Source organism: Glycine max, chromosome 9 (genome assembly GCF_000004515.6).
Source record: "Glycine max cultivar Williams 82 chromosome 9, Glycine_max_v4.0, whole genome shotgun sequence".
In the NCBI taxonomy this organism is placed as follows: Eukaryota; Viridiplantae; Streptophyta; class Magnoliopsida; order Fabales; family Fabaceae; genus Glycine; species Glycine max.
Genome location: NC_038245.2, coordinates 6,733,005 through 6,760,991, shown reverse-complemented (window position 1 = coordinate 6,760,991; position 27,987 = coordinate 6,733,005). Strand labels below are relative to the sequence as shown.

General features: G+C 37.6%; 1 pseudogene; it reads right to left on the bottom strand.

The window, feature by feature from the left end:
- Positions 1-81: 81 nt before the first annotated feature.
- On the bottom strand, positions 82-27,188 carry LOC100792271 (replication protein A 70 kDa DNA-binding subunit A-like; annotated as a pseudogene).
- Between the last annotated feature and the right edge of the window lie 799 nt (positions 27,189-27,987).

Below are 27,987 nucleotides of genomic sequence, written 5' to 3'. Positions count from 1 at the left end.
TGTGATCACACGATAATATGAGGTAACACAGGGAACAATGAATATATCCTGTGTGATATAAAGGCATATATATATCCACACACAAAAAAAAGAAACAGAAGATTCAAACTTGAATTGATACTATCTAAATGACACAGTAACTCATAGTTACTAATGAGTAATGATCGATTCTATGTAAAGCTTGAATACTAATACTAATAGGTATGGCTTATCGTACTAAAAGAAGCTGGAACCATACGATTACTGCCTACAAAACTTGGAAATCGAATCAAGTATGTATTTACTCTCTGAAGAATAGTTCACCTTCTCAGCCTTGACAACAGTAATCTTCACCTTCTGTTCATCACCGTATAATTCCTCTTTGATTTTCAGCCTAAGCATAAACTAGTTGAAGAATCGGTTCTTGATTATTTCTCCAAACTTCTCACCATCCTGCTCTTTATGTTTCAAAAAGTACAGATCCTTTGCTGAGTACTCCATAATCTCTTCCCCTCCTCAAACTCTTGGTTGCATCTATCACATTGCCACCTAGTGTTTCCTGACCTAGTCACTTTCTTATTGCACCGGCGATCTCCAATCATCAGAGGGCAAGCTGTGCAACAAAATGTATCTGTTTTGATGAATAATATAGCAGCCCTTACAATGATCCAGTCTGGCTTGTCTGACCGCCCTAGACCTTCATCCTTCATTTGAGACACAGTTTTGCGTACCTTATTCTTCACTGCTCCAGGAATAATGTCCTTAGAAATTGATAGGGAGGCAGAATCTTTTCCTACCCGATCAAACCATTCTCTTAGGCTATGAGCCTCAGGAAAATCAGGATTTATGAAAAGCTGCGTGGTAGAAATAGAACCTATTGACTTTCCACTAAAATCATTCACCTTCCCAGCTTTGACTGCTAAAATTAGGAAAGATCCAGTATCCACCATCTCTTGCAGCTGTTGTCCTTCCCTGTTGCAGAATTCGCCCCACAGTGTAAGTTCAACCTCCTGCCAGAACTGTCCTTCAGACTCAAAATTCTTCTTTGGGTTTCCATTCCATTCTTCCTCAAGATAGGAACTGAAGGATTCACAGATGTCACTATAACATCCAGTATGGAGTTATTGTCAACATTCTCGATGTCATTGATAGGTCTGAAGGAGAACTGCTATCTAGGTATAGAACCATCCTCATCTGGGCAGAGCTCAACTGTTGAAGTTGATTCCAACAAAATTTCCCATTCATTCTTCAAATGGTTGAAATTCTTCTGAGCAGGTTTCAAGCTACCTTTCGATATCATGTAAACTTTACCAACCTCAATTACATTATAGAAGCGATCAACAGCAGCATTAAAGCATGTTACTCGTATTTCACTTCCATCAGAACTCGTATTTCACCTCCATCAGAATCAAGCAGATCAAATAAGAAGATGTTCCCATCACCACGAGCATTATTATAGCGACGCAGATCCACTTTAGCAGTTACCCTTGCTTTGATAGCCCACCGACATTGATAAGGATTTAAAGCAGCTTTAGGAACGATGCGTGCTGGCACCTCATTTTTCACCACTGGCCCACAGCCTTTGTAAAGTGGAGGCGGTTGGTATGGTGGTTGAATTGTTGGCCTGAAATTCTGTGTGTTATTATGACTTTGCATTTTGGGCAGCAGAACTATTACTAGTCCTGGGCAAATTCTCCAAGTGCAATCAGCTGAAGCTCTCACAGTCGGTTTATCAGAATCCATATATGGCTTCGGATTCCCAATGATCTCAAACTCAGCCAATATAGTTTCCTTGTTTAGAATCACAACAATCATGTGTAACGAAAAACACAGTAAAATAGATTAATTAATTAATTTTACATGACAAACCTAAAGTTGAAGATGTAAGATTCAACCAGCAACATGCTTTCATTCTTTAGCATCCATCAATATGAAATTTTAAAAAAAAAGGTCCGTGTCCGTGATTTCGGCTGCAACATCAAGGTTTTTTAACTGTCCCTAATATCAACAAACACAATGAAACCGCAACCGATATTTAAAACCTTGGCAAAAACATTAAGTCTCTAAGAACTATATGGTAACTAAGGTTTTGCAAATCTTCAATTAGGTCACAATTGCATTTCTCTATTCACACATTATCCATTCACAAGAAGCAAAAACTCACGAAACATAAAATTCAACCGTTTCCTTTTTCAATTGTCAGGGTTTATAGGAGCAAAAGAATTATGGTATGACAAATTTGCTTTCAGAAGTGAAATTCCAACCAAATTAAAACTCGAATAACATAAAAACTGAAATTCATAATAGCAACACTATTAATTCGAACATAATTGCGGAGATTACTTGCAGTTCTTGAGAGAAATGCATATATAATCGAGAAGCTGAATAATCGAACCCTTTTGAACTCGATCGGTTCAGACTCGGTCATTGAGTTGAGTTGCGAGCATTGTGTGGTGAGAAAAAACGGCGTTGGAAAGTAGATGTAAAAATTCTTAAGGGGTTTCCTAGACTATCAATTATAGGAAACAACAGAATCTTGAAACCTATGATTCTCACAAACAATCAATAAACAAACAAATAATAATGCATGCCTTTCTCCATTCGAAGACTTCTCTCTGGTGTATTTTGATTTCCTTGAAAGAGGAGATAAATAAGATTTCCCTTCCTTTGACCTTTTTTTCTGCCTCTCTCCATTCGTGATGACTATGAGTGAGAGAGAACACTTTTTTTGTCAGGAAGGGGACCTTTTTTCACGTTAGTGTGTATTAATCCCCTTTTATAACCATTACTCCCATCAAGTAGCAGTTCCCTTTAGAAACTTCTCCTAATTAATCCAATTACAATTTAGTCTTTCATTATTAATTATTTATTTATTAGTCCCTACATAAGTCACATGTCTCTTACATGAGACATTAATTCTAACATTCTCCCACTTGGCTCATGTGACATTAATAAACATTATGGACTAAATAAATAAATAGATTAACTAACATAATGCGCATTAAAAATTGACTAAATTGTTCTATACATTGGGTACATCATAATTTCATGATTAAGAATAAGAACCAATTCGAGTCATGGCGGTTGTACATCATCTAATCGACATAGTCCCTTCCATGCACTACAAATTAGTCTTCTCCTTAATATGACCATTAGTTAGGAGTACATAATTGGTCCAACATAATGTCTTCATTCAAGACAAAACCTATTAACATTACTCTAACACAAACATGCATGCAAATATAGAGAACAGGTCATCAGAAACATATCATAATTGAGCTCAGAGTATCACTAAAATGCATAAGATAAATTACACTTAATGATCATCAATAACAATAATGCCCATACTTTCAACATGTTCTATAATGTCTTGGGCGGTAATCCCTTATTCAAAGGGTCAACTATCATAAGGTTTGTGCTAATATATTCTATTGACACTCTTTGTTTCTGAACTTCTTCCTTAACGACAAAGTATTTCAATTTCATGTGCTTAGTACCCTTAGAGTACTTGTCGTTCTTACAAAAATATTGCTGCAGAATTATCACAATACATTTTCAGCGGCCTAGCAATACAAAATAGCTTTCATTTATTTTCATTCCATATCATTTCTAGGACATTGTGCGAGACTAAATTTGTCTCCTTTCTAAATTAGAATAAGTGATGTTAAACACCTTTCCATCTTGAATCTCTCTAGTACTTTATTGATATATGCTTTCTGAGACAAACCTACCAATCCTTGTGATCTATTACGGAATATTTCTATCCCTATCACATAGCTTACCTGACCCATATCTTTCACTTCAAAGTTTCTAGAGAGAAATTTCTTAGTCTCATGAAGAAAACCAAGATCATTAGTTGCAAGCAATATATCATCAACATACAGGATTAGAAACATAACCTTACTCCCACTGACCCTCAGATATATACACTGATCAACAATATTTTCCTTAAATCCAAAGGAAACAATGGTATCATTAAGCTTCAAATACCATTGGTGGGAAGCTTGCTTAAGACCGTATGTTGATTTCTTTAATTTGCACACCATGTGTTCCTTTCCTTCAACTAAGAACCTCATTGGTTGATCCATATAAACATTCTCATCTAAATCTCCTTTAAGAAAGGCGGTTTTCACATTTATTTGATGTAGCTCCAAGTCATAATGGGCTACTAATGCCATGATAATCCTGAAAGAATACCGGTGAAAACGTCTCTTTATAATCAATGTCATCTTTCTGAGTAAATCCCTTAGCAACAAGTCTAGCCTTGTAATGTTCAAGGTTGCCATGAGAGTCACGTTTAGTCTTGAAGACCCACTTACAACCAACTCTCTTACAACCCTTTGGTAATTCTACAAGGTCCCAAACACCATTAGGTTCCATGGAATTTATCTTTTCTTTCATGGCATTTAACCACTTCTTAGAATTATCACAACTTACAGCTTGTGAAAACAAAACGGGATCATTATCAATAATGCTTAAGTCTGTTTTTGTTTGATGTAGGTATACCACATAGTCATTCGAAATAGTTGGTCTCTTTTTCGCTTTGAGACCTCCTTAATACTACTTCTTGCGGTTCTTCCATAATAGGTTCATTATGCATCATAGGTTCATTATTGTGTTGCTCCTCTTCATTAATTTTGTAACAACAACAACTAAAAGAAGCAATCACCTTACTACTAGAGGCACAAGCTAAAAGGACTTGCACTCTAACTTTTTTAATTTCCACTTCTCGTGGAACTGTACTCCCATTGATTTCATCATTTTCAATGAATCTTGCATTTCCAGTTTCGACAATTCTCATACTATGATTAGAACAATAAAACATATACCCCTTTGACTTTTCTGGATAACCAATGAAATATCCACTGATTGTTCTTGCATCCAATTTTCTTTCTTGCGGATTATAAATCCTTATTTCTGCCTGGCAACCCCAAACATGCAGGTGCCTTATACTAGGTATCCTATTTGTCCGCAGTTCAAAGGTGTCTTTGGAACTGCCTTACTAGGAATCCTATTCAACAAATACATGGTAGTTTTCAAGGCATGCATCCACAAAGATACGGGTAAAGTCAAATTGATTAACATACTCCTAATCATATCCATTAAAGTTCAATTACGCCTTTTTGATACACCATTTTGTTGTGGTCTACCGAACATTGTGTATTGTGCACAAATGCCACGTTTCTGAAGAAGCTTAGCAAATGGACCTGAGTGTTGCCTAGTTTCATCATATCTTTCGTAATGCTCACCACCTCTATCATATCTAATAATTTTCACATTTATGTCTAATTGCCTTTTTACTTCATTGTAGTAAATTTATAAGGCATCCATTGCCTAAAAAATCTCGGGCAGTAAGTAGACATAACCGTAACGTGAATAATCATCAATAATGGTGATAAAGTATCATTCATTTTTGAAAGAACTGACATCAAAAGGTTCACAAATATCAATATGCACAATTTCAAGAAGCTGAGTGCTTCTTGTAGCTCCTTTCTTTGTATGTTTTGCTTGTTTTCCCTTAATACAACCCACATAAATATTTAGATCCGTAAAATCTAGATAAGGAAGAATTTCGTTCTTTATTAATCTTTCCATCCTTTCTCTAGAAATGTGACCTAAACGTTTATGCCACAAGAAAGCAAATCGTTCATTCACTAAACTACGTTTAGTGCCAACATTATGATGCAGAGTTAAAACAATTTCAACATACAAATTGTCTATTTTCAATTTATATAAACCATCACAAAGAATACCAGTACCAATGAGATGATTATGCTTAAATAAATTGAAACATCCATTACCAAAATTAAAAGAGTATCCAGTAACATCAAGTTCAGATAATGAAACTAAATTCCTAGATAAACTAGGTACGTAAAGAGTTTCCAGTAAATCTAAATGATGTCCAGTATCGAGTTTTAAATAATAAGTCACGACTACTTACACTGGAGCTTTCACTTTATTCCCCATGAAGACGAACTTCTCATTTGGGCTTATAGTTTGGATTGTAAGGAATCTCTGCATAGTGTTAGAAACACGAGTCATACATCTAGAATTACTCCATCATGTATCATGGGAAACTTCAGTTAAGTTTGATTCAAAACATACATGAGCATTAAGCTCACTTTTCTTTTCGAATCAAGACTTTCACTTTAGGTAATCCTTCTGGAAATGTCTTGATTTCCTACAAAATTGATAATTATTTCCCTTTGATACCTTCCTCTGGATTTGCAAAGAGTATTGATTTTTAATTACCCTCTGCCTTTATCATGCTTCTTCATAAATTTATTTCCAGCTCCTTGATTCCCTTGGTGGCTTACATAATGGACTGAGTGACTTCCTTTATTCTTAAGCCTCGTTTCTTCTTGAACTAACATATTGTGCAATTCATGCACATTCCATTTATCTTTCATGGTATTATAGCTCATTTAGAATGGGCCAAACTCATACGGTAATGAGTCTAGAATAAACTGAACAAGAAAGTTCTTATTCACAGCCATTATATTCCCATGGTCTTAAGTCTTGTTGCAATATTTGTCATCTCAAAGACATGTTCATACGTAGTACGTGAACCATCAAACTTCATGATAGTCAATGTACTCATTAATGTCCCGGCAACAGACTTATCAGCTGTTTTAGAGTGCTCTCCCACTAATCACATAAACTTTTTAGCACTTTTGATTTTAGGGAGAGTTGTCTTAATACTGTTTGCAACAATCATTCTCATTTACATTAGGCTAAGTCTGTCCGATCTTCCCTAATCTTTATAGTGGGCTTCTCATCATTGCTACTAGCATCAATAATAGTAACAAACTTCTCTTCCAACATAGCAAGCTCATAATCCAAAACACTGAGGTGAAATTGGACTTGCTCATTTCTGTTAGAGAAGTTAAGTCCATTAAAATTGGCACAGATGATACATAAGAATCCAATGAATTCAAAACATCTATTACATAATAAAATTCACATAAATGTTTTGAGACATAAAATACATGTCATACATATGATTCATTCAAATAACGGTCAATGTATATTGATGTTCTCCTTTGGGTGATACACCAACACACAACATACAAACATAATGATGCTAATAAAATTTTTAACATTATTTGGCAATTAAATATGCACCAATTAGTAGTATCTATTTCCTTTGGACATATAAATAAAACTAATGATACACACAAATCGCCTACAATTATATTCATTAATTATAAGAACAACTAATCAACCTTTGGATGATCCATAAATATCTTAGAACAATGAATTTCAATTACCCATAAACCAATAATCATATAATTTAACATCTATTATTCCATGAGTAATCAAAATAATCATTAATTTAGAATTAAATAACCTTACAAATTTGGCCACTTTGGTGACTAACAAATTCAACATACATTTAATTCTAACCAAATATATATAGTCTGCACATACTTATTGCTATTAACAATTCACAGTCATTCTATTAATTTCATTCTAGACCATAAAATAATATTTGTATTTATTTGTGTTTTTCATTCAAACACGTTCAAACAAATATGTAACATATACATATATTTACTGCTACCAATAATTTCAAAGCATTCACGTTAATTTAATTACAGGGTATAAACTTTCAATCCTTTAATCAAATTTAATAAGAATTTTCAAAAAAAAAAAGACAAGTGGGACTGAAAATAGCAAAATGGGTTGCAAATAGCAATTTCAAAATTCCTTCACCCCTACTAGGAAACCTACGTGTAGCAGCCGCAACTTTTCCATGAATTGGAATTGCAACTCACGCTTTCTTTCTCCATTAGAAATAGATACTGGCAGCCACAATGGCATTTTCCAACTTTACATAATATTTATACCCTGCAATCACTACTAAAAAAAAAGCTTTTTACATCGCCCAATTAACATCGGTTATAGCTAAAACCGATGTTAACGAAAGCGCAGTGGCATTTTTGTAATTAAATGGAGTTACTTAACATCGATTTTAGCAAAACCGATGTTAACTACTTCATGTTAACATCGGTTATTTAAAAAACCGATGTTAACATGATGTTAAGATGAATATGGTAACATCGGTTTGGGCAAAACCAATGTTAACTTCATAGAGTTAACATCGGTTTTGAGGGAGCCGATGTTAAGGAGTTCATTTTAACATCGGTTTGTTAAAAAACCGATGTAATGTATTTGATGTTAACATCGGTTTTTACCAAACCGATGTTAAGTATATTTAGTTAACATCGGTTATCCATAAAAAACCGATGTTATTGTGTTTATAAGTTAAAAAAAATAGAGATTTCAAAAGCCGCGCGCGTTCGAAAACCTTGCCCTACCTCTTCTCTTTGTCATCCTCCTGCCTGAAATTGTTGTTCTCTTTCTCCTCCCGCCCGAAATCTGCCAGAAACCGCTCCGTCGACACCCACATTGTCATTGGTCGAACCCACAGAACCCCCTACACTGCCGGAAAACCCACATTGTCGTCGCTGGAACCCACAGAACCCCCTACGCTGCCGGAAAATCCATATTGTCGTCGCTCGAACCCCACAGAACCCACATTGTCCTGGGTCGAAGAAAACCCTAGATACAGAGTTTCTACTAGGGTGCTGAAACAGTCGTCGGTGCTCAAAGGTCAAAGCTTTCTCCGCGAGGTACGTAGGTCAAATTCGTGTATGCTAAGTTTCGTTGTGAGTGGTTTGACCCGAATTGGGAGTGCATCAGATAACATTTTGTTTACAATTGTACAGGCTCCGCTAACGTGCGTGTGTTGCTGGGTTCTCTTCATCAAGGTAACACTAACTTCTATACTTCATTTGACCTATTTTATTTTTTCTGGGTAGTAATAAGTAATGTTGCATGATTTTTAGTAAGGTGTTATTCTGTTTGCACTATAACAGAGAATCAACCATGATTTCTGTAGATGGATCCACAGGGTTTTTGAAATTGCCTGCAATTGCTTTAACATTTTACTGTCCAACAGAGTGGGCTTCACTATTGTTGTTTTAACATATTTTTTGTTTCTTGAGCAAGTAATGCTTAAGTATAGATAATGTTTTTACCCAAGTGGATTTAAGGAACTGGGTTGCTTGCTCTGTTTTCTATTTTATTCGCTTAATTGTTGAATGCTTCCAGACTGTTTATAAACTATTCACTTGCCTCGTATTGGCAGTTTCTAAAAGTTCCCATATCCTGTTATTGCAAATTATGCTTGTAACTATTTTAAATAGTTAACTGTTGATATTAAAATAGGTTATTGCATTTAGTTATGTTATGATGTGGGATTAAAATAGGTAACTGTTGATAACTGTTTTGGACTATAAAAATAGGTAACTGTTGATATTAAAAACAGTTACCTATTCAAAGTAACTGGGTTCGTCAGTTCTCATATTCTTGTATTGCATTTAGTTATTATGCTTATACTGTTTTACAATAACATATCCTGAAGTGAACTGCTTATCTGAAAATGATGAAGGGTTTCAGCCTTTATATTAGGAGAACATATCTTTTGTTCTAAATGTAACACCCATTACATGATAAAACCCTGACTAACATTGCTTGCCCATTGATTAAGATGAGTTGAGAAATGTTTCTCAAAATGTCTTAGCCAAGTCCAAGTCCAAAAAACAGCTTCATCAAACAATCTGTTAGCATCAAATTATGCATTTGAAAACAAAACTTTGTTTCTGGTTTTCCAAATAGCCCAAGTTACCGCCATCCACCAATATCGCCATCTGTTACTCCTTAATCCTGCTGCCTGGATAGATATATGCTGTAGAAAATTCTGTTTCGGCCCAAGAGGAAAGGCAGTTTGTAAGTTCAGCCACGACATCGATTCCCACCAAATTGGTTGGATAAAGACGTAGTGGAAGAACAAGTTAGATGCCTCCTCTACAGCTTCTCTGCAGAAAGGACATCGCAGATCCTGCAATTGCACTTGTCTCCTATGTAGATTCATCCTTGTTGGTAGTCTGTCTTTTATTAGCCTCCAAGCAAAAACAGAAATTTTGCTAGGAATTTTAATCCTCCATAGTTCCTTACACCAGTCCTGATGCTGACCCCCTTTAGAAGCTTCCAAAATCAGATTGTATGCACTACGGGTGGAATATTTCCTTGTTTGATCACCTAACCATTCCCATTCATCCGATCCTTGCTGCTGAATGTGTATACCTTCAATATCCTTTAAAAAATTGACTGCTGACTCAATTTCATTTTCAAACAGCGATATTCTCCATAGAAATTGCCATTCCCAGCCTGACTGCATGTGCTGTCCCATGTGTCTGATGATTTGGTTTTGCTGTGTAGATATTTGGTACAATCTAGGATACCTCTCAGCTAGAGGTTGCTGCTGCTGATTCCATTTATCTTCCCAAAGCCTGACCTTATCACCTCCTACAATTTTCCACCTCATGTTGCTGTGAACTATGTCTCCATGCTGTGCTGAATTAACAGTTTGTTTTAAATCTTTCCACCATATAGATTGATGCCCTTCCCTTCCTTCTTCATACAAGCTCCTCCAGCCCCCATACTTTGACTCCAACACCCTAGACCAGATTTCTCCCTTCTCTTGCATATAATTCCATTTCCATTTGGCTAGCAAAGCAAGATTAAAGCTATCAATATCTTTAATCCCCAGCCCACCTTTGTCCTTTGGCATACAAGCTTGGTCCCATTTAATCCATGCTATTCTTTTTTGCTCTAGTCCTCCACCCCACAAAAATCTGCGCTGTATCCTTTTGAGCCTTTCCTCCACTGTTTTTGGGATCCTTCAATGAAAGCAAATTGAGTTTCCTCAATTATTGCTGGCAGCACTCTTCTAATTCTGTTTGCAAGCACCTTGGCCACTATCTTGTACATGCACCCAATTAAGGATATGGGTCTATATTCTCCCAAATGTTGTGGGTTTGAAATCTTGGGAATGAGAGCTATAAAAGAAGCATTACAGCCTCGGGGAATAGCACCATTAGCATGGAACTCATGAATATATCGAAATATATCATGCTTCAAAGTATCCCAAAACTGCTTTATGAATCTGAAATTAATACCATCAGGACCTGGGCTCTTATCATTGCCACAATCCCAGACAGCATTCTGAATTTCAGATTCCTGAAATGGTGCCACAAGCATGGAATTCTGCTGATGGTCTAAGGATTTGAAGCTGATGCCATCAATTCGAGGTCTCTGAAAATCTGCTTCATGAAATCTGTTGGAGAAGAAGGTTTTGATTTCTTCCTTCACCTTATTAGGTTCATCTGTCCAAACACCTGCAATGAGAAGTCCTTTGATGCTATTTCTATTTCTATTTGCATTCACCCTGACATGGAAAAATCTTGTGTTGCAGTCTCCTTCCTTTAGCCATCTTGTTCTTGATTTCTGCCTTAGTAATGTTTCATGGGCTTGGGCAGCCACCCACAAATCTTCCTGCAGCTTCTTCCTTCTTGAAATTTCCAGATCAGTCATTTGTCTATGCAAGGTGTCCTCCTCTAGTTTATTAAGCTCTACTTCCAGTTGCTGAACTTTTTTAAAAGTATCCCCATATTCTTCCTTGTTCCATATCTTTAATCTGCCCTTCAGCCTTTTGATTTTTTCTTTTAATACATAAGCTCCCCATCCTACAACTTGGACAGAATTCCAGCAATGATTGACTACATCTTTGAAAGACTTATCTGTTAGCCAGCAATTTAGAATCCTAAAAGGTTTAGGACCCCAATCCACATTATTAGCTTTAATAAGAATAGGGCAATGATCTGAAAAATTTCTTGCTAAAGTGAACTGCACACTTTCTGGCCACGTGTCCCTCCATTCAGGGGATATTAATGCCCTGTCTAATCTGCTTTTAGATTCACCATTTGGCCTAAACCAAGTGTATTGTCTGCCCACATTAGGAACCTCCAATAACTCCATATCTTCAATCCATTCATTGAATTCTTGCATACTATTATCACCCACTAATCTGTCTGATTTTCCAATTCTTTCATTCGGGTTCCTTATGCAATTAAAATCCCCAAGCACACACCATAGTCTTACTTGAGAGGCTTGTTTCAGCTGTTTCACAGAATCCCACAATAGTCTCTTGTTATTTATATCACAGGGAGAGTATACTGTCACAATGCAGATTTTCATGTCTTCTCTGTTGCAAACTCCTTCCAAGAGAATGAAACCATTTCCAGTGACCTTGTTTTGTAACTTGAAAACTGATTCAGTCCACATGCATAAGATGCCACCAGCTGAATTGATTGCAAGTTGCATCTCCCACTTAACTTCATCACTACCCCATATAGCCTGGCATAATGTTCTATCAATGCTATCTTTCTTAGTCTCCTACAGACATAGCATTTGAATATTTTCTTTGTTGATTAATCTCCTTATGGCAGCTCATTTTACTCCCTTCCCCAAACCTCTAACATTGTAAGAGGCTATATTCATGGGTCCCTATCATTATCTCCCAACCTCTCAGCTTCCAATCTATCTCTGGTTTCCATACTGCTTAATTTTTGTAGAATTTCCCTGTGGTGGACATCCTGATTGTTTCCAGTGGTCACTCCCAATTGTTGGATCATTTTCCACATTTTAAGAGCTTCCTGGGTCTGAATAGAGCCTGCACTTGTCTCCTGTTCTTGATCTGAGTTGATGTCTCCACTTGTCTCCCTCTAGATTTCTGCCTTAATAAAGATTCATAAGCTATTGAGGCCTCCCACAATTCTTGTTGTAATTCTCTCTTAGCCTTTATCTCATCATCAGATAGGCTTCTATTAGATGCTAAATCCTCCACTTCATTGAGCTTCTTCTGAATTTTGTGGATCCCCTTATCATTTATGAATTGTGCAGTGTGCAAATGAAACAACTACTAGTACTATTGTAGACAAGTTTCCTTCTCCATTACTCACGAAAAAAGCTAAACCCATTATCATTATTATGGTTCTTCTCTATTTGAATACTGGACAACCCTCATATTGTTGATAAAAGGCTTTAAATACACTGTGGCTAATTTATGTATGGTTTTTTTAGGGTTATCATTTACTACTGCTAATTGGCGTTGCTGTGGAAGCGCTTTGATTATATCTTTGAAGCCTCGAACTCAGGTATTTATATATTTGATTCGAAAACTAATTTGAAATTGTTGTTGTATGCATTACTGGTATATTTGTAACTTATGCTATGCCTGTCTACTTGACCTTTCTTTCATTGGACTGATATGTTCATGCCTTCTGTATATATATGTTGTGACTGCCATTGCCGTTCTCTCTGTCTTCTATTATGTTTTTTTTTATCAGCAAAATTATAATGTATTAATAACTGTGAGTACCAAAGGTACTAAATATACAAGTTAGAAACCAGCAGACTAGCAGAACCATAGGTCCTACGAATCAGGTGCCAATCTAAATAGAATACAATAACCCTGCACTACTACCCTAATAAAAAAATATTGTTGATAAATTACTAGACCAATAGTTGTAGGGCTGGGCAAAGCCTTTCTCCAGCTGTCTTCTCCGTAAATTCCCTTTAGTTGGGATTCTATCTTTGATCAATCGGCAAGCAAATGTTTTTTTTTATCAACAAAGATTTTTTTTTTTGTTCAGCAAACATAGATATGATATATTAATAATGAGTACCAGTGGTACTGAAATTACAAATTTTAGGGGCCAGCTGGTTCCTATTATTATTTGAAGGAACAAAGCCAGCACCATAGCACCCTGCTACCTAACCCATGCTACAAGAGTCCAGCCCCCAAACTCCCAAGCTAAGTACAGAAAGCTAGTGTTAGATTGGAAGACCATTGATTAAAGTGAACTGAAAAATCTTTCTCGTTGGACTTGAGCCAAGACCAAAGTAATAGCAGAGCATCATCCATAACTTTGCTGCTGTTGAAACCTTGATTTTGAAAGACTATTCTATTTCTTTGTTGCCAAATGGTCCACGTTACTGCAACCCACCAACACTTCCACCTAGTAGACTTTGTGGTCCCAGTAACCTAATGCCCATGCTGCATAAAGTGCTTCGTTGGGTGTTGAGGAAGTGCAGTGGCTATTCCAATCCAAGATAGTGATTCCCACCATAGAGGTAGGATCTTACTGCAGTGAAAAAACAAGTGGGCAACATCCTTCTCATGACTACTGCAGAATGGGCACGTCGTGTCATTCACCACCACTTGCCTCCTACTAAGGTTCAACTTTGTTGGTAATCTATCCTTAACTAGCCGCCAAGCGAACACTGAGGCTTTAGGTGGAATTTTAAGATTCCAAAGTTCCTTAAAAACCACCTCCTGATTTATCCTCGTTAGATCTCCCCACAACAGTCCATATGCGCTTTTTGAAGAAAATTTGTCTCCTGGGTCAGGTTTCCACCACCAGATATTAGGTCTGTGTGGAGAAATTTCCTTCTGAGCTATTCTTCCGATAAAATCATCCGCCATTGCAATCTCATTATTGAACAAAGGTCGCCTCCAAGTAAGCTGCCATTCCCATACTGCACCTGAAAAACTCCCCATCTGCATTATAGTCTGCTGCTGCTGAGATGAAATCTAGTATAGCCGTGGATATTTTAACTTCAGTGGTACATCATTGTCAACCCAGCAGTCCTCCCAAAATCGACACTTGTCACCACAGCCCAACCTCCATTTAATTTCCCTCCTAAGTGCCCTATTTTCTTGCAGATTGTGGATGCTGATCAAGTCCTTCCACCAAAATGAGTCATGGCCACCTGTTTTCCCTTCTTCCAAGGACCTCCAACCACCATACTTCAAGAATAGAACCCTGGCCCATGGTTCATCGGGCTGTTGGAACAACTCCCATCTACATTTTCCTAACAAAGCAGTGTTGAAAGTTTTGATGTCTTTTATATCAAGGTTCCTCCATCCACCATATTTGGAATTCAAAACTCTGGTCCACAGCTCACCATTTTGTTGCATTAATAGCCCCTATAGGTATGCCAAGATACACAAAAAGAAGAGTTAAGCAGCTGCAGTTCAAGTACTTTGCTGCATCATGCTTCCATTGATCAGAAATCCCGAAAGCTCCGAATCTACTCTTAGCAAAATTGATTTTCAGACCCGATAGTTCAGCTTCAGATTCAAGCTTGTTAAGCTCAGCTTCTAACTTCTTGACCCTTTTAACACTGCATCGCTTTGTGTGCATCTTCAACACACACACACACATACACAGCCACACACCTACACACACACACACACAGAAACACATACACACACAGAAACACACACACATAAAAGACAGAAACACACACACACACACACACACACAAAGAAACACACACACACACATAGAAACACACACACACACACACACACTGACAGAAACACACACACACACACACACACACACACAGAAACACACACACACACACACTGACTGACACACACACACACACACTGACAAAAACACACACACACAGAGAAACACATACACACACAGACACACACACACATAAAACTCACACACACACACACACACTGAAACACACACACACACACACACACAGAAACACACACAAACACAGACACACATACACACACTGAAACACACCCACATACTGCAGATGCTGCAGAATTGATTTGATACTGCTTCCCTCATCATGTGGCTCATGATTTTTACAATTTAATGATCCTTTGCTACCCTGCAATGAGACACACACAGATACACAAACACACACACATAGAGACAAACACACGCAGACACAAACACAAACACACACACACACACACATAAAGATACACACACACACACACAGAGAGTCACGCACACATAAAGACACAGACTAAGACACAAACACACTGAGCCACAGACACACACAGAGACCCACACACAAAGACACACACATTGAGTCATAAACACACACATACACAAACACACTCACACACATGGACAGACACACACACACATAAAGAGACAAACACACACACACACACACACAGATAAAGAGACAACCACAAACACACACACACCCACACACACATAGATAAAGAGACAAACACACACACACACACACACATAGTCACACACACATAAAGAGACAGACAAACACACAAACACACTGAGCCACAGACACACACACAAAGACACACACACTGAGTCACAGACACACACATAGACAGACACACACACACACATAAAGAGACAAACACAAAACACACACACACACACACACAACTGTTGATGTCCTTGTATGTTCTTGTACGTCATGAATGTTCTTGTATGTCATGAATGTTGTTATATGTGCTGAATGTAATTTGCTATATAAATAACTGTTGTTCATGTTGAGTGAACCGTAGATTCCCGTTTGAGACTGAATGCAATGATTCTTGCGGATAGTTTGCATTAGTCATTGTATTTAGTCTTGAATTGCCCGTTTGGACAGTTTGGGGAGACTTGTATTTTTATGTTAGACTCATTCGGTCAGGTTATTATTATTTTGATTAATTTGATGAAATTTCGGTTGAATGCATTTCAAGTTGTTCTCTAAGTGCATACTTGATTATCGTGAAATTCGTTTCACCGATGTCATGTCGTGTACTTGGAGACCAATGCGAAATGCTGCCGAAATTTACTCAAATTGTCCAAAATAATGCTAACCATGACGTTTGAGGCTAACATAAAAGACAGTCTTCCTAAATGGGATAGGGCCACACCTATAAATAAAAAAGTGAGATTTGCATGCATGGATTTGCTTAGATGGATCGAAGTTGGATCAATCAAAGTTGCATGAGCCCAGAATATGAGGATGGCGTCGAGTAGTTTTTGCAATTTGCTTTAGAAAGAGGTCGACCGAATGAAGAAGGAAAATATTATTGTCCTTGCATCAACTGTTTGAATGGAAGACGACAACTACTTGACAACATACGGGACCATCTATTGTGTGATGGGATGAAGAAGAATTACACGATGTGGATATGGCATGGTGAAGTGATTGACATGCATATTGGGTCCCAATCTGAACCGTTTGATGTAGAAATAGGAGATCGCTTGGAAGACATGATTCGTGACCTTGGACAAGAGTGTTTTGAACAAGCACACGCCCCTGTGTATGAAGGATTATAGAGTGATTCAAAGAAGCCTTTGTATACAGGGTGCAAGAATTCCTTAACCCTGTTGTCTGCGGTGTTAAGTCTGGTTAATGTGAAGGCCAGGTATGGGTGGAGTGAGAAAAGTTTCACCTCACTGCTTGAGGTAGTGCACAATATGCTTCCAGAGGACAACACGCTGCCTAAAAGTTACTATAAGGCGAAGAAGATATTGTGTCCCATGGGTATGGAGTATCAGAAGATTCATGCTTGCCCCAATGATTGCATACTCTACAGGCATGAATTCCAAGAAATGTCCAAATGCCCTGTCTGTGGGACTTCACGGTACAAAGTGAAGGATGAAGAGGAAAGCAATTCTGATGAAAACTCCAACAAGGGCCCCCCAGCGAAGGTTTTGTGGTATCTTCCAATCATTCCAAGGTTTAAGCGTCTGTTTGCTAACGAGGACGACGCAAAAGACCTTACATGGCATGCAAATGGAAGGATTTCTGTTGGAATGGTCCGTCATCCGGCTGATTGCTCCCAGTGGAAGAAGATTGATGGTTTGTATCCGAATTTTGGGAATGAGCCAAGAAATCTTAGACTTGGAGTAGCCAGTGATGGAATGAATCCATATGGCACCTTAAGCACTCAACACAGTTCATGGCCAGTTCTGCTAGTAATTTACAATTTGCCTCCTTGGTTGTGCATGAAGCGAAAATACATGATGTTGTCTATGATGATATCGGGCCCAAGACAGCCAGGAAATGACATTGATGTTTATCTAAGTCCGTTGGTTGAAGATCTGAGAAAGTTGTGGGACGAGGGGGTTGTAGTGTTTGATGCGTTTCGCAAGGAGACGTTTGAAATGCGTGCAATGCTTTTTTGTACCATTAATGACTTCCCAACATATGGGAATCTCAGCGGTTACAGTGTTAAGGGTCATCATGCATGCCCCATCTGTGAAGAAAATACAAGTTACACACAACTGAAACATGGGAGAAAAACAGTCTACAGTAGGCATCGCCGCTTTCTAACACCCAATCATCCTTACAGAAGACTGAGAAAAGCTTTTAATGGAAGTCAAGAGCATGATATTGCGCCGATACCGTTCACTGGTGAGCAAGTATATCAGCGGGTTCAACACCTGAACACTGTATTTGGGAAGACCCAAAAGAAGGATAAAAGTCATAGTTGCATATGGAAGAAGAGGTCCATTTTCTTTGATCTTCCGTACTGGTGTGATCTTGACGTTAGACATTGTATTGATGTTATGCATGTGGAGAAAAATGTTTTTGACAGTGTGATTGGGATGCTCCTTAACATTCAAGGCAAGAAGAAGGATGACTTGAATACCCGTCAAGATCTAACTGATATGGGTATAAGATCACAGTTGCATCCAAGGTCTGATGGGAAGAAAATTTTACTTGCCCCCAGCTGCCATACTTTGTCCAAGAAGGAGAAGATAAGTTTTTGTCAGTGTCTTCGTCGGGTGAAGGTTCCACAAGGATACTCTTCAAATATTAAGAGCCTTGTGCAGTTGAAAGAGCTTAAGCTTGTAGGGTTAAAGTCTCACGATTGTCACGTGCTCATGCAACAATTGTTAGTCGTGGCTATACGAGACATCTTGCCAAACAAAGTCAGGTTAACGATAACTCGCCTGTGCTTTTTCTTCCATGCTATATGTAGCAAAGTCATTGATCCAGTAATGTTTGATGAGTTGGAAATGAGGTCGCAATTATAATGTGCCAGTTGGAGATGTATTTTCCCCCTACTTTTTTGACATCATGATTCACTTGATTATGCATCTGGTCAGAGAAATCAAATGTTGTGGTCCTGTTTATTACGGTGGATGTACCCGGTTGAGCGATACATGAAGATTTAAAAGGGTATACAAAGAATCTATATCGTCCAGAAGCATCTATTGTGAAAGGTACATTGCAAAAGAAGCCATTGAATTTTGTTCAGAATACTTAGAGAAGGCTAAACCTGTGGGTTCCTGAGTCTCGGCATGATGACAGAGTGGGTGGTAAGGGTTCAAGAGGACTGCAGGTGATCACTCCAAGTGTAGAAGATTTGTTACAAGCTCACTTGTATGTCTTGAACAACAGTAATGAGTTTTGCCATACATAGTTAAGCATGAAGCTTTAGTCAAACAGAATAATCCGAAAATGTCAAAGAATTGGGTGTTGAAAAAGCATAACAAGACTTTTTGTGATTGGTTTAAAGATACAATCTTTGCAGATGAGAATGCTTCAGAAACATTAAGAAAGCTAGCAGATGGGCCTAAAAGAAATGTTATAACTGGCAAGGATACGACATAAACAGTATTCATTTTACACAAAAGCACAAGATGACAAAAGTACAATGCAGAACAACGGGGTCACCCTAAGGGCTGAATCTCAACACTTTGCTAGTGTCAATGACGCCAATCCCTGTGTAGCTTCCATCCCTTACTTTGGGTTCATTGAAGAAATTTGGGAGCTTAATTATGTGAAATTTACAGTATGTGTTTTCAAATGTAAATGGGTTGACAGCAACACCGGTATGCGCACCGATGATATAGGATTTGCCCTGGTAGATCTAAAGAAACTTGGTTACCACAATGACCCTTTCATCATGGCAGAACAAGCTAGACAAGTATTTTACGTGCAAGACCCTTGTGATGAAAGGTGGTGCGTGGTTCTACAGGGCAAAACAATTGGTGTTAATGTAGAAGATGATGATTCATACATGGACACCTATGTTAGTCCTTTGACCGCTCAAATCACTGGTAACGTTGTGGAGAAGAAGAAGCTGACGACGTTCATGCTAATCGAAATGATCATGATGAAGGAGAATTGATTAACATCTCTAATGTAATTTTCTGCAGAGACAGAGGTCACCAAACCTAGTAAGTGACAGCTACATTTTTCTCTGATTGAGGCATCAGTTTTTTGTTTCAATTTGCCTCCTTAGGACTTCATCCAGCTGATGTTTGTCGTCAGTTTCATCATCCACCACCCTTTTCTTCTCTGGCTTCTCACGTTCATTGTTGTTAAACCCATATTTATGCTCTCTTCCCTTCATGTCTTGTTTTATCACAACTTTAGCTGAATCTCCCATCTTCAGCATAGTTGAATCTCCTGTCTCATTCTCCAATGACACACTTTGATGGCTTGTATCTCTTTTCTTCGTATGTCTGTGCTTCAGCTTCAGAATGCATAAAGCAATCAGAATTTTCCAGTGATCACCAAAGGCTTTTGCATCATCATTGACACTCTCCACCCTTTTTGTTTATGCTTATGTGTTTTCTTCCATGCCTCCTCGTTATAAATCTCAGCTTTATTCGAGGTTGCACTAGAACGATCACCACCAATCTGTGCTTATTCCTCGTCTATCAGGTCAATATTTTCCTTTCAACTTTTGTTTTGTAAATTACAGTGTAGTTTACAAAAGCAAAGGTGAAACGAAAGATATTGAGCTGGTAGAGGAGGAACAGGCACGGATTGGTGCTGATCCTTCTAGTGGGACCTCCAATAAATCTGAGAATTATAAGGAGGAAGCACGGAAGAAAACACAGAAGCATAAATCAAAGAGGGTGGAGAGTGTCAACGCTGATGCAGAAGCCTTTGGTGATGACTGGAAAATTCTGATTGCTTTATGCATTGTGAAGCTGAAGCAGTAGACCATACGGATAAAAGAGATACATGCCATCAAAGTGTGTCATTGGACAATAAACAGGAGATTCATCTATGCTGAAGATGGGAAATTCAGCTAAAGTTGTGATCAACAAGACATGAAGGGAAGAAGACATAAATATGGGTTTAACAACAATGAACGTGAGAAGGCACAGAAGAAAAGGGTGGTGGATGATGAAACTGTTGACAAACATCAGCTGGATGAAGTCCTATGAAGATCCTCCTCATTCTCAAAGAGGGGAACGAGCAACAATTTGAAGGTTGTACATTCAGGAACTAAAGAATTCAAATAGCTAGTAATAAGAGGGATTTGTTTTTGGGATTTTCTGAGCACCAAGAGCGGCTACGCAAGAAGTTTGCACTTGAGGAGGGAAGGATATTTGCAGCTAATGAACAAGTTTCTTAACTATTTGTCCTTAAGATTTTACTGTTTCTTTTTGCTAATATGTAAATATAAATGGTATAAGGGTATGGCGTAAAAACATGGTCTATATTTACTTCTAAGATTGTTAGGGGTAAAATGACCATGTCCATATGGCATAACCTTATATTATTTATATTTAATATAAGAAAAAAAACAGTAAAATCTGAAGACAATAGTTAAGAAAGTTGTTCATTAGCTGCAAATATCCTTCCCTCCTCAAGTGCAAGCTTCTTGCGTAGCCGCTCTTGGTGCTCAGAAAATCCCAAAAAAAATCCCTCTTATTACTAGCTATTTTGAATTCTTTAGTTCCTGAATGTACAACTTCAAATTGTTGCTCGTTCCCCTCTTTCTTTTCTGCAAAAAAGAAAATCAAATGCTGTCAAAACATGGATGAAGTCCTAAGAAAATCAATATCAAAGAAAACATGGATGAAATCACAATTAAAAAATATGGGTTTAACAACAATGAACGTGAGAAGGCACAGAAGAAAAGGGTGGTGGATGATGAAACTGCGACAAACATCAGTGGATGAAGTCCTATGAAGATCCTCCTCATTCTCAAAGAGGGGAACGAGCAACAATTTGAAGGTTGTATATTCAGGAACTAAAGAATTCAAATAGCTAGTAATAAGAGGGATTTGTTTTTGGATTTTCTGAGCACCAAGAGCGGCTACCAAGAAGTTGCACTTGAGGAGGGAAGATATTTGCAGCTAATGAACAATTTCTTAACTATTTGTCCTTAAGATTTTACTGTTTCTTTTTGCTAATATGTAAATATAAATGGTATAAGGGTATGCGTAAAAACATGGTCTATATTTACTTCTAAGATTGTTAGGGTAAAAATGACCATGTCCATATGCATAACCTTATATTATTTATATTTACATATAAGAAAAAAAACAGTAAAATCTGAAGGACAAATAGTTAAGAAAGTTGTTCATTAGCTGCAAATATCCTTCCTCCTCAAGTGCAAGCTTCTTGCGTAGCCGCTCTTGGTGCTCAGAAAATCCCAAAAACAAATCCCTCTTATTACTAGCTATTTTGAATTCTTTAGTTCCTGAATGTACAACCTTCAAATTGTTGCTCGTTCCCTCTTTCTTTTCTGCAAAAAAGAAAATCAATATCAAAGAAAACATGGATGAAGTCCTAAGAAAATCAATATCAAAGAAAACATGGATGAAATCACAATTAAAAAGCACAACTACCTATCTTTCAGAGTCCTTTGGTTAATTTGTCTTGTCTCCTTATGTGGTGGGGTTTTGTTTAATAATATTATACTTTTGCCTTCCAAAAAAAACTTATGACTGATCCTCTTTTCATTAATCCAATTTTGTATGTTATTGTATAAAAGATCATGGGTTCTCCACCTGCCTCCACTCTCCTCCTCCTCCTTCTCCTCCTCTCCTCCTCCTACTTCGGACGCATCGGCTTCGACGTCTGCCGTGAAGCGGACACGCAAAGCCTCACGTCTATGATCGTTGTCCACTAGACCACCTGGTGTGAGAGACCAGTGGTGCATGTTGATCCTGCTACAGGGAAGGCCGACGGTCCCCACAGAAGAAATTAAGAACATATTTGGGGATTGTGGCACGTGATAAGGTGGACATCACCTACGAGAACTGGAAGGAGGTCCCTACTGCTCAGAAGGACCTGATTTGGGAGGATATTCAGGTATTTCTCTTTTCTTATTTGATTTTGTGTAATTAATAGCCAAAAAATTCATTATTGTAACAAATAAACTTTGTTTCATGTTGTCAGGCGGAATTTGATATCCCAGAGGCTTCTGACAGTAGGACGAAAAGGAAGTTACTACAGACCGTGGGGAGAGATGGAGGCAGTTTAAATCAGACCTCACGAGGAAATGGGCCCTTGCAGCCGATCAGGACGGTGTCGAGGACACTGTCTGTGACAAATACGCATCAACAAGGAAAAGTGGGCCCAGTTTTGCCAGACTCGCAGAGACCCTTCTTGGGAGGTATGTTCCTTGCCATTTAAGTTGTTTTTCATATTAAACATGATGTTGTTATACTTCATTCTACCCATTTCAAACATTATTGTTTAATTTTTTCAGGATGTGCGCATGAAGGCACAGGCCATCCAGAAGCAGAATACTGCCCCCCACGTTTTGTCTCGTGGGGGTTATGATTATTTGGAGCAGAAGCTCCTGGCTGAGAAGACCAAGAAGAAGTGCAGGAAGCTGCACAGTCAGGAAGCGTTGATGGCGTCATCGACCCTCCATCCCCGGTCAGACGCCACGTGAAGTGGAAGATGGCCCGCACGAAGAAGACAGGGGAGATGACGACTGAGGCCGCAAAGGAAATCGCTGAGAAGATTGTAAGTCATTTTCAACTAACCATTACAATTATGTTTGAATATTTTGAGAATGCCATGTACCACTGTGTGTTTTCTGTGCAGGATTCGTTTGAGGAGCAGGCCACACAGGGATCGTTCGTCCCCCATGGACGTCAGGATGTTCTGGCCGCTGCTATTGGACGTCCAGAGCACCCTGGACGTGTCCGTGCTCTGGAGCCGGTGTCACCATCAAGCAATACTTTGGATCGGCTCCACGGACGTCCCGCAGCGCTTCCTCCCTGCCTCCTGACGAATTACAGCAGCTGACTCAGCAGATCAGGGACCAGCTAGAGGAGTCCATCACAGAGAAAGTGACGAGGCAGGTCATGGCATCCTTCAGCCACTTCAGTCACAGATGCAATCTCAGGACTTGCATGCCTCCTGAGCCTCTGGTTGGTCCTGGTCCCTCCGGTCCTCGAGTGAGCACAAAGGGGAGTTGTGTTGATCCCTCAGGAAACGATCCTGAGACGGGTGACTCTAACAGGTGCGGCTTGTACATAGAAGCAGATCCTGCCGCCTGGTTGCCATGGGGAGAGTTTATGAGGGATCCACTGTTGTTCATAACACTCCTTTGTTGCCTGGCCAAGTAAAGGTGAGTGTGGAGGAGGTTAAGATGCAGATGCTCCAGTTCCTGTACCCACTGATGAGGTTTCCTTAGTGGGGCAGCACTTCACACCTTCCTTGCTTGGCCGACACATCTGGTCAAGTCTTTATCACACAGGTACTTATTGTCCTTACTATATGTTTCTTCTTTTAATTCAAATTAGGCTATTTAACTTTGTTTCATGAACAGGTAGTTGTGTCTCCGCCAAAACCACCTCCGAAGCCCGATCCGGAGGTCGATGATCCGCTTTATCTGATGACATTGACCATCCCAGAGCTTTTCTTGAGGCCTTATCAGGTTAGATGGGATGCCACCGTGTTCGGGGTCGTTAATCCAGATTTCCCCCTGTACATAAAGCACGAAGACCTCTCCGAAATCGCACACGGTGGTCAATGTCTCAGCATATCAGTGTTACAGTTGTGGATTCTGTAAGTCTTTATATAAAAGGCTTTTATTTACCTAAGTTATGGCTTTCAATTCATAAATATTTAACTTTGACTTAACATAAACAGGCATCTCACTGAAACATGTATGCGAGCGGGGAATTCTGATATCTATGGATTCCTCGAGCCTCAGTCCATTCAGAGGTCTGGGCAATCGCAGTTTGAATCTGAAAGTTACATAAAGAGTTGGATGCAGAGTTCACAACGCGATGTGTATCTTGGAGCCTACCTAAATGGGTAAGTCACAAAATAACAAAATTTAATTAATGTTTACTAATGTACTAACCCATTTTAGGTTCCACTGCAGCGGACATTGGCAGATGGTGGTCATCCTGCCCAAGGAACACTTAGTTGTCTGGTTTTGTTCATTGCATAACAGGCCAGACAACTACCTTAAGGGGATTATTAATAGGTTAGTGTTCTTTTCAATACATTTGCATTGTAATACCTCAACGTACAACACCAGTTTTTAATTGTTACTCATATGGAATAGTGCTATCAAGGGTCTTGATGATGCTCCACAGCCTAAATCAAAGGCTCCTGCTAGGTGGATTGCCGTCAAGGTACGTCATTTACATAAAACTTCCACTTATATATATTTCTTTATGTGTCTGTACACTAGTTTTTAATTAATATCCAAATTTCATTATGTATTTAGTTAATAGACAAAAAGGAACTACTGAGTGCGGCTACTATGTCATGCACTGGATGTCACCATCATTTTAGGAAGTTTTAGAATAATTGGGAAGCGGTAAGTTTATTTCAAAGAAAATCGATTTATTTATAATTTGTATTACATTATTAACTTAATATGATTTATTTAATCATGCAGTATTTTAACGACCCTAGATCATTGGAGCCGAGAGATTAAAAGCATTGCGGATTCAGTGGCACAGTTTTATCTCCGAGTTAGAGATCAGGCCTAGGATTTAGGGACATTTTTTAACATTTTTACATTTTCTATGTAACAGAACATTGAATTCATTTGTTGATTGTTCTTTATAATATATAAATCAATTATTTGATGTTTATTATCATTAAAACTGCTTGAAAGCAGAATAAAATGTTTATTTGCTGTGAATTGGGCCTCCTGAAATTGCATTTGACAGGTATAATTTTGGGATTTACTGTAAAAACAGAAAGTATATATAAAAAAAATATTGAAAACAACATCAGTTATTAACAAAAACCGATGTTAATATCATAACCAACATCGGTTATAATAGAAAACCGATGTTAACGTTTGTATATTAACATCGGTTTTTTGTGTATAACCGATGTCAGCGTTTGTATTTTAACATCGGTTATCTGTGGATAACCGATGTCAACTATGTACATTAACATCGGTTAATTATAAATAACCGATGTGAATATTTGAATATAACATCGGTTATTTATAATTAACCGATGTTATACACAAAGAACTACACCAAATAAGTGTAAGCATCATCAACGTTGACATCGGTTTTCTAGAAAACGGATGTTAAGGGCGTACATTAACATCGGTTTTCTAGAAAACCGATGTTAAACTAACATATTAACATCGGTTTTACTGGAAAACCGATGTCAACGTTCATCATGCCTACACTTTTTTTGCTATTGTTCATTGTGTTTAACATCGGGTATTTGGAGAACCGATGTTGTCATATGTATGTTAACATCGGTTCTCCAAAACCGATGTTAACATTCATACATTCAACATCGTCACTTTCAACATCGGTTTTAGAACCGATGTAGAATGTTCTAAATAACCGATGTTGAAAGTGTATTTTCTAGTAGTGAATGAACGTAACGTACATGCTAGTGCTTTTCAAAAAGTTGAAACTTACGCTCATAGTAATATGGCTTTCTCACATTATATGGCTTTCTCATATTATATGATAAAAATATCAATACCAGCCACCATTATCATGGAATTAAATTAGATAGCACAAAAGGATAAATTTGAAATCTTTCTCCAAATTTAATATATACAATTCAAAAGTACCTACTACGTACAAATATCATAAGTTTTTCTTCATTGAATGCAATCAAAATAATATAATTTTACACATTCATGTTCTTTTCAATATAAGATTTCATACTTGCAATGGAAAAAATCCCTAAATTTCATAATTAGCGTTCATGCATAATTGAGAGAAATTAAATTATTCCTAAATTTTATAATTAGGGTTGATGCATAATTGGGAGAAATTAAATCATGCTTGGAGAATCATAAATTTCATAACACATGCTCTGATACCACATGTAAAAATTCTTAAGAATTATAGGAAATAACAGGATCTTGAAACCTATGATTCTCACAAATAATCAATGAAAGAGAAGAGAAATTAGATTTCACTTCCTTCGACCTTTCTTTCTGCCTTTCTCCATTCGTGATGACTATGAGTGAGAGAGAACACTTTTTTGTTAGGAATGAGACCTTTTTTCACGTTAGTGGGTATTAATCCCCTTTTATAACCACTACTCCCATCAATTAACCCAATTACAATTTAGTCTTTAATTATTAATTATTTATTTATTAGTCCCTACATAAGTCACATGTCTCTCACATAAGACATTAATAATTCTAACAGAAGACGGTATCTCTGTTGTTGCGAGTTTTTGCTGTTGGAGATTAGCGCCATGTCCAGAACCTGAACAAGCAGTTTCGCATTCACGTTGCCGCCGATTATCACCGGAATCGTGTTTGCTGTGAGATTCAGCGACATGCTCCCTCCAATTGTGGATTTTCCCAAACAAACTCGTTACTCCCAAACAGAAAAAGAAAACGAGGGAGATTGGGAGTTGTTTTGAAAGGCGGGAGCACGAGGAAAAAACATGATCAGGTCTGTTGAACCGGTAAGCAAACATATGATATACAACCTTCCTTTCTATAAGAAAAAGTTATACTATATTTTACATTATAACTTAGCCTTCCTTTTTATAAGAAAAAGTTATAATATAATTTACTCTATAACTTGTTTCTTATAAATAAAAATAAAAGTAACAATTTTTTTTATGTATACAAATAAAAAAATAATGTGAAAAAATTTAAAATAACTCACGTACACTTTTACTTAACGACACAGCTAGACCCTTTTACAAACAAATGATATAATTTGATTAGGTTAAAATATATTTTTATTTTTTTATTGTATTATTAAAATTAATTTTGGTCATTTATATTTTAATATATTTATTTTGGCAATTTTATCTTTTAAATTTGGCTCAATGTTATTCTTTGTCAGCTTAAAATTAATGTCATTAGTGTTGTCAAAATAATAATTAATTTTAGGACAATATATTTTAGGTCCCTCTAAGATGATTATGATTAAATTTGATCCCTTTATTTTTTTATTATTATTTTTGTCCATCTAATTTTAAAATACATTTTTAGTTCTTTTAAATTTGAAATGTATCACTTTTCATCTTAAAGTTCTTTAAAAAGTGTTTCATATAAGAGTAAAAATTGTTTAGATAGCTCTTAAAATGAAAAAAATATATTTAAAAAATAGAGAAACCAAAATA